The following is a 14,286-nucleotide window of genomic DNA, read 5'->3' on the forward strand; positions in this document are numbered from 1 at the left end:
GAATGGATAGACTTCACATCAATAAGAAGGATACTCGATTAAGAGATCTGAATCCTTGGAGAAAAACAAAGGGAGGGAGGGCGGGAAAACAAAGGCAACTTGGAGACGGATGGAACAAACACCGTTGAGAAGAAGTGATAATTGATCTTGCGGAAGTTGAAATGAACGGATCCACTTGAAGAGAAACACGCCGGTGAAAAGGATTGGCAACACAATCTCGATGATCGAGAAGGATTAGTATCCACATAGGAATATGAGAACACCACTTAAACAAGGGATGGAATCAACATTTGACTTCGAAGCAACTCGAATACCACAACTCAAAACAAAAACAAAGGAGTGGCTTGCGGAATAAGCCGGAACAAACATATGATAGAGATTTCGTCCGAAGTTTTCGTGGTGGGATCTACACGGGCTCGATCGTACAGCACCATCATGTACAAGGCAGTGCACATGACATACGAAGCGTCCCCGAGTCAGCATAGCCAAGGACTCTTTAAGACACAATGAGACCACTGTAAAAACGACCGTGAATAGGCAAACCACTAGATGTCGAACCCCAATTTCATATCATACATCTGTCGGAAAGATATCCTAAGAGCTACTTGAATTCCCACCTATGAAACTCCCGAAACTTTCCGGTTATGCAATCAGGTGTTGAGGATACAAGGGAAGCATAATATCTCACCCAAACTAGCAATACCTACATCCAGCTGTATCCATCCTTCAACACATAACCAAGAAACCTTCGGAAACCGTCTATCTCAACCTTCGAAAAGCATCCGTTATACAAGTTATGGCGATACTCCCGAACTCCCGCCCCAGTACTGGGTGGCATCGAGGTTATCTCACCAACGAACTGCATAAAGGAGATTTTCGATGTCGCGAACATATCTCAAGTATACCAGAATTGCAACGATAAAATTATGATGACAACACCTCAGAGCTCAACTCCCCGGGACACTTCCACTAAACCCCTGACAGGAGGCACCAAGATAGTATTCTCATCATAAGTCATCGTAACAAATCCAAGATACTCGCGTGATCCTAAAACTTTTTTTAGGGAAATTTGGGAAGAGAAGAGTCAAAACTCTACGTCAGGATGCCTTACCAGAGCGATGAGGAGACTGGGAAGTAAAAAGAATTCCTAAGCTCTCCGATATATAATTCCTAAGGACTCAAAACATTTTTCTAGACACAACTCGGCCGCTAAAAACGATCAAGCAATGGGGCTCCTAAGGTCGGGGAAGGCTCTGATTACCAACTTGTAACACCCTCGATGCGACTATATCTCCCACGTGTCGAGGCACGACTTAGAGGCATAATCGCATTGAAGGCATATGTCGCAAGTGAGGTAATCTTCACACAACCCATGTAATATAATAAGGAATAAGAGATACATAGTTGGCTTACACTCGCCACTTCACACAATTACATGAATAAACATTACATCAATCAAATGCACTCATGGTCCGACTACGGAACCAAAAAAAAAAGAAGAACCCCAAATGCGACAAAGGTCCCCGATCGACCCCAACTGGGCTCCACTACTGATCAACTAGCACGAAACAACATAAAGGACAAGATCTTCATCGAGCTCCTCCTGAGCTTGGTTGCGTCATCTGCTCGGACTCATCGGCACCTGCAATCTGGTTTTGGAAGTATCTGTGAGCCACGGGGACTCAGCAATCTCGCACCCTCACGATCAAGACTATTTAAGCTTATGGGTAAGGTAAATGTATGAGGTGGAGCTGCAGCAAGCGACTAGCATATATGGTGTCTAACATACGCAAATGAGAGCGAGAAGAGAAGGCAAAGCACGGCCGATAAAAGTATGATCAAGAAGTGATCCTAGACTACCTACGTCAAGCATAACTCCAACAACCGTGTTCACTTCCCGGACTCCGCCGGAAAGAGACCATCACGGTTACACACGCGGTTGGTTCATTTTAATTAAGGTCAAGTTTAGGTTATCTACAACCGGACGTTAACAAATTCCCATCTGCCCATAACCGCGGGCACGGCTTTCGAAAGATCAAATCCCTGCAGGGTGTCCCAACTTAGCCCATGACAAGCTCTCACAGTCAACGAAGGAATAGACCTCCACCCAAGACGTTCCGATCAGACTCGGTATCCTGGTACAACAAGACATTTCGACAGGGTAAAACTAAACCAGCAACACCGCCCGAATGTGCCGACAAATCCCGATAGGAGCTGCACATATCTCTTTCTCAGGGCACACTCAGATTGTCTTAGGTACGGGCAAGCCAGCCCAGAGTTGCCCCTGGTGGCCACCGGCAGCTGACAAGTGGACCAACACTCAGAGGAGCACTGGCCCGGGGGGGTAAAATAATGATGACCCTTGAGCCGGCCGACTCAAGGGAAGAAAAAGGCTAGGTGGCAAATGGTAAAACCAATGTTGGGCATTGCTGGAGAAGCTTTACTTAAGGCGAACTGTCAAGGGGTTCCCATTATAGCCCAACCGCGTAAGGGACGCAAAATCCGGGAACATAACACCGATATGACGGAAACTAGGGCGGCAAGAGTGGAACAAAACACCAGGCATAGGGCCGAGCCTTCCACCCTTTACCAAGTATATAGATGCATTAAGATAACATAGCAATATAGTGATATCCTAACAAGTAAACAAATGTTCCAACAAGGAACGGTATCTCCATGTTCCAACAAGGAACAAACTTCAAACTTCACCTGCAACTAACAACGCTATAAGAGGGGCTGAGCAAAGCGGTAACATAGCCAATCAACGGTCTGCTAGGACAATGGTGGTTAGAGGCTGAACATGGCAATTTGGGAGGCTGTCAAGCAAGTGGTAGGCATCGTAGCAATGGCATAGCAAAAGAGCGAGCAAACTAGCATAGCAAAGATAGTAGTGATTTCGAGGGTATGATCATCTTGTCTGAAATCCCGCAAGGAAGAAGAACGAGTCCATGAGGAAGATAAACGGACGTAGTCGAACGGATCCTCACAACACGACGTTATCGGAACCAACCCGAAGAATCAACACCGGAAAAGAAGCACACAACATAGTAAACAACCAACACATCAACATGGCATGATGCACAACCAAATATGATGCATGTCCGGTTTAAGTATGCATGGCATGGAAAAGGGCACAAACAAGACTGCAAAATTAAGTGGAGCTCAATATGCAACGAGTTGCATATTGACGAAACACCACATCAATTATTTAGTTCGATCTCGTTTATGTACCCAACAATATTAAATGTTGTTAAGCATGGCAAGAGATGAAACATAAAGGGATTATCTATCTAAACAATTTAAATGGGGTCGGATATAGCAAACAACAAATCCGGTAATTCCCCATAAGCATGAGTAATTTGGTGCAACAACAAATTAAACATCTTAATGTTGGTAACATGATGCGGATGACATGATCAAGTTTATGCAATTTTTATGAAAAAATGTTGATATGAGAATGTGAAGCATATGTCACCGTGGTGGAAGGAATAAGGGGTGCCACGGCAACGAATCCGAAAATGATGCCACGGCAACATATCGGTTCCGGTAACCCGATTGAGATCCCGGTGCAAACGGAAGTGCGGCGGGAGCGTGACAAGCGATAGAAGGTGGGGTGATCCCAGATACCGGGTTCCCACAAGATGGTGGCAAGGCAAAAGAGGGGCAACGTGCACCGAACAACTCCGACACGGAGCAAACACGAGCATCTCATACAACATGCATTCATTCACGGGCATCGTTCCCGCGGTTATACCATTGAAGCGAGCATTATCGAAACGGATCGAGTTCGACGGTAGGGGTACACGTGTCGACGGGGAAGTAGTTGTTCACGGGGTCGTCGTGGGAAGTAGGGGTACATGACGACGTAGAGGTACTCGCGACGGTAGTCGTTCACGTTCACGTTACACGGGTCTTCGGCGACGGTCGTCGTACATGGTTCGGAGTGGTACTTGCGACGGTAGTGGTACACGTTTCGTAGACGTTCGAGCCATATCGGTAGCGGTACTTGATGAATCCCGAAACGGACTTGGCGTCGTCGTGCGTAGGGGTACTTGGCGTTTCCGGAGACGACGGTAGAGGAACACGTTTCGAAGGGGTACTTGGGGTCCTCGAACTTGCCGATCTCGTCATCTCGAAGGGGTACTTGATGTCCAAAGCGTTCATCGGTAGTAGAACTTGGAGGTCTCGACGGTCGTCGTGGTACTTGACGTAATCCACGCAAACGGTGCCTGTCCAAGCATCGATCTTGACGAAGATGTACTTGACGAGTTACCCGAACGCGTTAGTCCTCGGACTTGGACTCCGGAGATGGTGTCGTGGTGGTCCTGCAGCAATAGTCTCCGCAAGGGCGTTGGGGAAGGAGATGGTCATGACAGAGGACGAAAACAAGGAGCAGCAGTGCGAGGAGGGCCTTGGCGGGCGTCGTGGTTGAAGGCCCGAGGTGGGTGCGGCTAGAGTAGCGTCGAGTCATGGTGCTGGACTCACCCGAGTCAACATGGCCGCGTGGTGGCGAAGCAGCAGCTGCAAGGGCAGAGCAAGGTCTGCGCTGCGGCGCAGCTCGACGGCGGCAAGGCGGCAGGGGGAACCGCGCAGGAGGAAGGAGAGGCCGGCGACTGCGGTACAAGAAGCGACCGAGGCGCGGCTTCAGGCCATGGCGACAGCGAGGCGGTGGCGAACTTGGAGGCGGGGCGGCGTCGGGGCACGCAGGAAGATGGCGATGTCCTTTGGGACCTGGATGGCTTGTCACCGAGGAGGGGGCGCCATGGCGGCCAGGCAACGAGGATCCGGGCAAGGTCTCCACAGCAGAGGCGCAGTGCAGGTCGCAGGGGAAGGAGAGGCCGACGCGGGGTCCTGCGTATGGGGTCGAACGAGAGGAGGAAGGAGATCGGGAAGAGGAGGTGGATCGAGCAAGTCTACCTGGATCGATGCGTGCGTTGTGCGGCGGCGGCGTACAGGAACGGGAGGGAGAGATGGGGATCGAGTGGAGGCCTAGGGTTACGGGGGGGGGGGGGAGAGGACTGGGCCTTAGGGAGGCCGGCCCAGGGAGATGGAAGGTTGCACCTAGGGAGGTTTGGGCCTGCTGGGCTCTCTCTCTCTCTCTTAATCTCTCTTTAACAGAAAGCAAAGAGAGGAGAGAAGAAAAAAAGGAGGGGTTAGAGAAACAATTTGGGCATGCGGTTAAATCTCCCGGACTCATAAAAATGAGCTTGACCCAAGAAAAATGAAGTGGGCAAGATTGCAAGAATTAAATTCAAAGTCATTTGAATTTAATTAAAAAGGTTTGCACAAGGACTAGGATTTAGAAGAGTCCAAAAATGTTGAGAATTTAGGAGGAGCCTTGATAAATGGGAAAAGAAATGTTGGCAAAGTTTGGGGACCAAACTTGAAGTAGAAAGGGAGTGGGCATTTTTGCAAGTGTGTTATGGTGATTCCAAAGAATGGATTTTATTATAATAGCTCCACTAATATCGGGAGGATATATTATAAAGAGAACTCACCATGTGAATTCCCTCAATTTAAATGGACCGAAGATCCATAAGATTTATTTAGTTGAGATGCAAAAGATTATGACATGATGATATGATATGCAATGCATGACACGCAAGCAATGACAAGGCAACAACAGCGAATAAGCGGAGGACACCTGGCACATCGGTCTCGGGGCGTTACAACCTTCGTCCTTTCTCTCTATTCTGCCGTGGTCAAGCTTTAAGTCTTTACTTCATACCTTACAACTCAGGCAAGAACTCCCTCTTTGACTGATCCATCTTGAACACCTTCAAGATCATGTCAAGGTATGTGCTCATTTGAAAGTGCCATTAAGCGTTTTGATCTATCCTTATAGATCTTGATGCTCAATGTTCAAGTAGCTTAATCCAGGCTTTCCATTGAAAAACACTTTCCAAATAATCCTATATGCTTTCCAGAAATTCTACGTCATTTCTGATCAACAATATGTCAACAACATATACTCATCAGAAATTCTATAGTGTTCCCACTCACTTCTTTGGAAATACAAGTTTCTCATAAACTTTGTATATACCAAAATCTTTGATCATCATCAAAGCATACATTCCAACTCCGAGATTCTTACTCCAATCCCTAGAAGGATTGCTGGAGCTTTGCATACTTATCAGCATCTTTCAGGATTGACAAAACCTTCCGGTTTGTATCACATACAACCTTTCCTCAAAAAAATCGTCGAGGAAACAATGTTTTGACATCCTATCAGCAAGATTTCATAAATAATGCAGTAACCGCTAATATAATTCCAACAGACTCTTAGCATCGCTACGAGTGAGAAAGTCTCACCGCAGTCAACTCCTTGAACTTGTCGGGAAAACATCTTAATGACAAGTAAAGCTTTCTTAATGGTGATACTTACCATCATTGTCCGTCTTCCTTTTAAAATCGATATGTACCTAACAGCCTTATGACCATCAAGTAGTTCTTCCAAAGTCTACACTTTGTTTTATATATGGATCCTCTCTCGGATTATATGGCCTCGAGCCATTTTGGAATCCAGGCCCACCATCGCTTCTCCACAGCTCATAGGTTCATTGTTGTCTAGCAACATGACTTCCAAGACAGGATTACGTACCACTCTGAAGTAGTACGCATCCTTGTCATCCCACGAGGTTTGGTAGTGACTTGATCTCAAGTTTCATGATCACTATCATAAGCTTCCACTTCAATTGGTGTAGGTGCCACAGGAACAACTCCCTGTGCCCCGCCACACACTAGTTGAAGAGACGGCTCAATAACCTCATCAAGTTTCCACCATCCTCCCACTCAATTCTTTCGAGAGAAACTTTTCCTCGAGAAAGGACCCGATTCTAGAAACAATCCCTTATTGCTTTCGGATCTGAGACAGGAGGTATACCCAACTGTTTTGGGTGTCCTATGAAGATGCATTTATCCGCTTTGGGTTCGAGCTTATCAGCCTGAAACTTTTTCACATAAGCGTCGCAGCCCCAAACTTTTAAGAAATGACAGCTTAGGTTTCTCTAAACCATAGTTCATACGATGTCATCTCATCGGAATTACGTGGTGCCCTATTTAAAGTGAATGTGGTTGTCTCTAATGCCTAACCCATAAACTATCGTGGTAATTCGATAAGAGACATCATGGTATGCATCATATCCAATAGGGTGCAGTTATGATGTTCGGACACACCATCACACTATGGTGTTCCAGGCTGTATTAGTTGTGAAACAATTTCCACAATGTCTTAATTCTGTGCCAAACTCGTAATTCAGATATTCATCTCTATGATCATATCATAGATATTTTATCCTCTTGTCACGATGATCTTTCAACTTCACCCTGAAATTGCTTGAACCTTTCAATAATTCAGACTCGTGATTCATCAAGTAAATATACTCAACATCTACTCAAATCATCTGTGAAGTAAGAACATAACGATATCCACCACACGCCTCAGCACTCATTGGACTGCACACATCAAAATGTATTACTTCCCACAAGTTGCTTTCTAGTTCCATTTCACTGAAAACGAGGCTTTCAGTCATCTTGCCCATGTGGTATGATTTGCATGTCTCAGGTGATTCAAAATCAAGTGAGTACAAAACGGTCCATTTGCATGGAGTTTCTTCATGCATATATACCAATAGACATGGTTCGCATGTCTCAAACTTTTCAAAAACGAGTGAGCCCAAAGATCCATCAACATGGAGCTTCTTCATGCGTTTTATACCGATATAACTTACGTGGCAGTGCCACAAGTAGGTGGTACTATCATTGCTATCTTATATCTTTTGGCATGAACATGTGTATCACTACGATCGAGATTCAATAAACCATTCATTTTAGGTGCAAGACCATTGAAGGTATTATTCAAATAAACAGAGTAACCATTATTCTCCTTCAATGAATAACCGTATTGCGATAGACATAATCCAATCACGTCTATGTTCAATGCAAACACCAAATAACAATTATTTAGGTTTAACACCAATCTCGATGGTAGAGGGAGCGTACGATATTTGATCAACCTTGGAGATACTTCCAACACATATCGTCATCTCACCTTTAGCTAGTCTCCGTTTATTCCGTAGCTTTTATTTCGAGTTACTAACCGAACCGGTATCTAATACCCTGGTGCTACTAGGAGTACTAGTAAAGTACACATCAACACAATGTATATCCAATATACTTCTATCGACCTTGCCAGCCTTCTTATCTACCAAGTATCTAGGGTAATTCTGCTCCAGTGGCTGTTCCCTTATTACAGAAGCACTTAGTCTCGGGTTTGGGTTCAACCTTTGGGTTTCTTCACTAGAGCAGCAGCTAAATTGTTGTTCGATGAAGTATCCCTTTCTTGCCCTTGCCCTTCTTGAAACTAGTGGTTTTACTAACCATCAACGATTGATGCTCCCTTTTGATTTCTACTTTCGCGGTGTCAAACATCGCGAATATCTCAAGGATCATCATATATGTCCCTGATATATTATAGTTCATCACGAAGCTCTAGCAGCTTGGTGGCAATGACTTCGGAGAAACATCACTTTCTCATCTGGAAGATCAACTCCCACTTGATTCAAATGATTGTTGTACTCAGACAATCTAAGCACAAGCTCAACAATTGAGCTTTTCTCCCTTAGTTTGCAGGTTAAGAAAATCGTCGGAGGTCTTATACCTCTTGACGTGGGCACAAGCCTGAAATCTCAATTTCAGCCCTCGAAGCATCTCATATGTTTCGCGACGTTTTAAAACGTCTTCGGTGCCTCAACTCTAAACCGTTTAACTGAACTATCACATAGTTATCAAATGCGTATGTCAGATGTTCGCAACATCCACAGACGATGTTCGAGGTTCAGCACACTGAGCGGTGCATTAAGGACATAAGCCTTTTATGAAGCAATGAGGACAATCCTCAGTTTACGGACCTAGTCCGCATAATTGCTACTATTAACTTTCAACTAAATTTTCTCTAGGAACATATCTAAGCAGTAGAACTGAAACGCGAGCTACGACATAATTTGCGAAGACCTTTTGACTATGTTCAGGATAATTAAGTTCATCTTATGAACTCCCACTCAGATAGACATCCCTCTAGTCATCTAAGTGATTACATGATCTAAGTCAACTAGGCCGTGTCCGATCATCACGTGAGACGGACTAGTCAACATCGGTGAACATCTTCATGTTGATCGTATCTACCATACGACTCATGCTCGACCTTTCGGTCTTCTGTGTTCCGAGGCCATGTCTGTACATGCTAAGCTCGTCAAGTCAACCTAAGTGTTTTGCATGTGTTCCAAGGCCATGTCTGTACATGCTAGGCTCGTCAACACCCGTTGTATTTCAACGTAAGAATCTATCACACCCGATCATCACGTGGTGCTTCGAAACTATGAACTTTTAGCAATGGTGCACAATTAGGGGGAACACTTTCTTGAAATTTTAATGAGGGATCATCTTATTTACTACCGTTGTTCTAAGCAAACAAGATGCATAAACATGATAAACATCACATGCAATCAAATAATAGTGACATGATATGGCCAATATCATATAGCTCCTTTGATCTCCATCTTGGGGCTCCATGATCATCTTGTCACCGGCATGACACCATGATCTCCATCATCATGATCTCCATCATCGTGTTTTCTTGAAGTTGTATCGCCAACTATTACTTCTACTTCTACAGCTAACGGTTAGCAATAAAGTAAAGTAATTACATGACGTTTATGTTGACACGCAGGTCATAAATAAATTAAGACAACTCCTATGGCTCCTGCCGGTTGTCATACTCATCGACATGCAAGTCGTGATTCCTATTACAAGAACATGATCAATCTCATACATCACATATATCATTCATCACATCCTTTGGCCATATCGCACACATAGCATACCCTGCAAAAACAAGTTAGACGTCCTCTAATTGTTGTTTGCATGTTTTACGTGGCTGCTATGGGTTTCTAGCAAGAATGTTTCTTACCTACGCAAAACCACAACGTGATATGTCAATTGCTATTTACCCTTCATAGGGACCCTTTTCATCGAATCCGATCCGACTAAAGTGGGAGAGACAGACACCCGCCAGCCACCTTATGCAACTAGTGCATGTTTGTCGGTGGAACCGGTCTCATGTAAGCGTACGTGTAAGGTTGGTCCGGGCCGATTCATCCCACAATGCCGTTGAATCAAGATAAGACTAGTAACGGCAAGATAATTGACAATATCGACGCCCACAACTACTTTGTGTTCTACTCGTGCATAGAAAGTACAAAATAGACCTAGCTCATGATGCCACTGTTGGGGAACGTAGCAGAAATTCAAAATTTTCCTACGTGTCAGCAAGATCTATCTATGGAGAAACCAGCAACGAGGGGAAGGAGAGTGCATCTACACACCCTTGTAGATCGCTAAGCGGAAGCGTTCAAGTGAACGGGGTCGATGGAGTCGTACTCGTCGTGATCCAAATCACCGGAGATCCTAGTGCCGAAAGGACGGCACCTCCGCGTTCAACACACGTACAGCCCGGTGACGTCTCCCATGCCTTGATCTAGCAAGGAGAGAGGGAGAGGTTGTGGAAGACTCCATCCAGAAGCAGCACAACGGCGTGGTGGTGGTGGAGGAGCGTGGCAATCCTGCAGGGCTTCGCCAAGCACCACGGGAGAGGAGAAGGACTTGGGAGAAGGGAGAGGGCTGCGCCAGAACTTAGATATTGCTGCCCTCCCTTCCCCCACTATATATAGGGCCAAGGGAGAGGGGGGGCGCAGCCTTGGCCCTTCCTCCAAGGAAGGGTGCGGCCAAGGGAGGAGTCCCTCCTCCCCAAGGCACCTAGGAGGTGCCTTCCCCCTTTAGGACTCTTCCTTTCCCTCTTCTCTTGGCGCATGGGCCTCTTGGGGCTGGTGCCCTTGGCCCATATAGGCCAAGGCACACCCCCTACAGCCCATGTGCCCCTCCGGGGCAGGTGGCCCCACCCGGTGGACCCCCGGGACCCTTCCGGTGGTCCCGGTACAATACCGATGACCTCGAAACTTGTTCCGATGGCCGAAATAGGACTTCTTATATATAAATCTTTATCTCCGGACCATTCTGGAACTCCTCGTGACGTCCGGGATCTCATCCGGAACTCCGAACAACATTCGGTAACCACATACAAACTTCCTTTATAACCCTAGCGTCATCGAACCTTAAGTGTGTAGACCCTACGGGTTCGGGAGACATGCAGACATGACCGAGACATTCTCCGGTCAATAACCAACAGCGGGATCTGGATACCCATGTTGGCTCCCACATGTTCCACGATGATCTCATCGGATGAACCATGATGTCAAGGACTTAATCAATCTCGTATACAATTCCCTTTGTCTATCGGTACGATACTTTCCCGAGATTCGATCGTCGGTATCCCGATACCTTGTTCAATCTCGTTACCGGCAAGTCTCTTTACTCGTTCCGTAACACATCATTCCAGGATCAACTCCTTGATCACATTGTGCACATTATGATGATGTCCTACCGAGTGGGCCCAGAGATACCTCTCCGTCACACGGAGTGACAAATCCCAGTCTCGATTCGTGCCAACCCAACAGACACTTTCGGAGATACCCGTAGTGCACCTTTATAGTCACCCAGTTACGTTGTGATGTTTGGCACACCCAAAGCACTCCTACGGTATCCGGGAGTTGCACAATCTCATAATCTAAGGAAATGATACTTGACATTAGAAAAGCTTTAGCATACGAACTACATGATCTTTGTGCTAGGCTTAGGATTGGGTCTTGTCCATCACATCATTCTTCTAATGATGTGATCCCGTCATCAACGACATCCAATATCCATGGTCAGGAAACCGTAACCATCTGTTGATCAACGAGCTAGTCAACTAGAGGCTTACTAGGGACATGGTGTTGTCTATGTATCCACACATGTATCTGAGTTTCCTATCAATACAATTCTAGCATGGATAATAAACGATTATCATGAACAAGGAAATATAATAATAACCAATTTATTATTGCCTCTGGGGCATATTTCCAACAAGTTGTGCCTTAGTGGATCGAGACTAAAGGTGACATGTCAATGGTTAGCTTACGGCCAAGATATCCTACATTGCACATGAGTGCATTCAGGATTTTTGAAAGCGAAGAATGCTTAATAGTGAAAGATTGGAGCAAAATTGTTAACGATCGCAGAGAAGTACTAGGAGGCAGCAAGGAGAAGCGCAATCCAAGATTAGTGACCACATTTTAATGCCGGTTATGGAACCGGCACTAAAGGGCCTTACGAGCCGGTGCTATTGCCCGGTTCTGCACTAGTGTACTGGAATCAACCAATCACACACGGAGGAGATATTTGCTTTGAGCGTCTAAATGGTCCTAGTGATCCTACCCTCCCGACTTTATCCCATCATGCAGTACAGCGGGAAACATCGATCTGGACGGATGGGTTTAGTTTTGTTGTCATGCACCTTGGCTGCGACGAATCTCCACCTCCATGTTCCTCGTCAAGTTTTAGTCAAGCTCGTGCGTCTACTCGATCGGTGCCGATCGATTGCTCCTATCGATCTACCATTTGTTTCTCTTTTATTCCTATCGGTTCACTGTCGAATGATGGCAATGTTTGTGCGCGTGCTTGCCTTTCATTTCGATGGTAAGAAGCTACTCCGGATATCCGTTTACTTTTCAGGAGCACTGTTTGCCTAAACATGACAGATATATGGAGTGTTATTTCAGAAAAATGAAATCTCATAGCTATCCAAGTGTGTGATTGCCTTTCATTTTGATGGTATGCAGCTAGCGCAAGCGTGTCAAGATAGTTGGCGGAAACGACGGCATGCTGCATTATTGACGTTTGCTTGTGTATGCGTCAAAACTCAGATCTTGGCAGCTTGTATTCAAGTACACAGGTCATGTGCTGCTCCAGTAGGTGCACCGTCCATTTGACACCTCCTTTTGTACTGAGATTTCTCCATCGATGAATACCGCTAAGGCGCTAACTAGCTTCCAGGAAAATCGTACAATTATTTCGGTGGACCGAGAAAAATACAATGATCATAGAGTACCTTGACAAGCAACTAATTTTCATGATTTTGTAGCATTATTTTACAAATTAGCTCCTCCCTTTACTGTTTGATTCATGCTTCGCACTTGTTCTTAGCCATGGATAATTCTATGCTCAGACTCACTGTATTCATTTATAGGATAATACTGTGAATAATCAAATTATATATGTACATAGTCATATATACCTTAGCATTTTGGAACAGGGTTTTGAATAGAAATAATATATGAATCCCTTTTCCGCGTGTCCGAGAATTCTACTGCAATATTAGGATAACCACACCGAGACATGTGTGCACTTTGTGCTTCAACTTAATTAAGCTCCTTAAAATAAGACAACTCATGCATGGTGAGTGACACAACCCGTTGCTTAAATTCAGTAACAAGTTACTTTCCTATCTAAATATTGCATGTTCAGGAAGAAAAAAGAGCGCATGTGATGCTTTTGTGCAGACATATATAACCTAGCACAGTAGTACAACTAACATCACACCAAATAAGCCATGTCCCCTTGTCCATGGCCCCTTTGCATCTATTTTCAGTAAAATAAAAGAAGGTGTTTTAATAATTCATTCAGGTATAGTAATTCGACAACTACATATGCCATGATGTGGAAATGTAGTTTTCCAACTTTTCCAAAAGTTGTCTAGCGATTTGGGAGACCGATAAGATTGTTAATTCTTGGTGGATTAAGTGGCTCTCGATCGGTACAAGAAAATCAACCAAAGGTGTGCCTTGTCATTTGATTATCATTAATGATTCACAAACAGACTGAGTACCTTATACTTTGTTAATTAAAATTGTACTTTGATTGAGACACGTGACCAAATTTTACTCGATGGCCTTTTTTGTCAATAACCACATCGGTTCTCTTCCCCCCGAGCATCTAGAAGGTGGGAGAGTCCATGATAAATGTAAGATCCTGCGTATGAAGTTTCCTGTGTGAAAACTTGATGTGTTTGTTGTTGTTTTTTTATGAAGAGGATGTGTTTCTAGTGTTCATTTCAATCAGTTTCTTTGATCCCTTCCTTTTCCTTGTCCCCTGCTTTTTTTTGTTTGGGTAAAGCGGGCATTGCGAGACAAGTAATAGGGGTAGAGTAATTGGACAACTACATTTTGCCACGTTGCAACAAGTAGCTTTTCTACTTTCTGAACGATGCATATCAGTTAGCATTGTTTAATTCTTAGTTGATAATTAAGTGTCTCCATATGTATAGGAAAAGTCAGCCAGAGAGGCACGTGGTGA

The sequence above is a fragment of the Triticum aestivum genome, chromosome 6A (genome assembly GCF_018294505.1).
Source record: "Triticum aestivum cultivar Chinese Spring chromosome 6A, IWGSC CS RefSeq v2.1, whole genome shotgun sequence".
NCBI lineage: Eukaryota > Viridiplantae > Streptophyta > Magnoliopsida > Poales > Poaceae > Triticum > Triticum aestivum.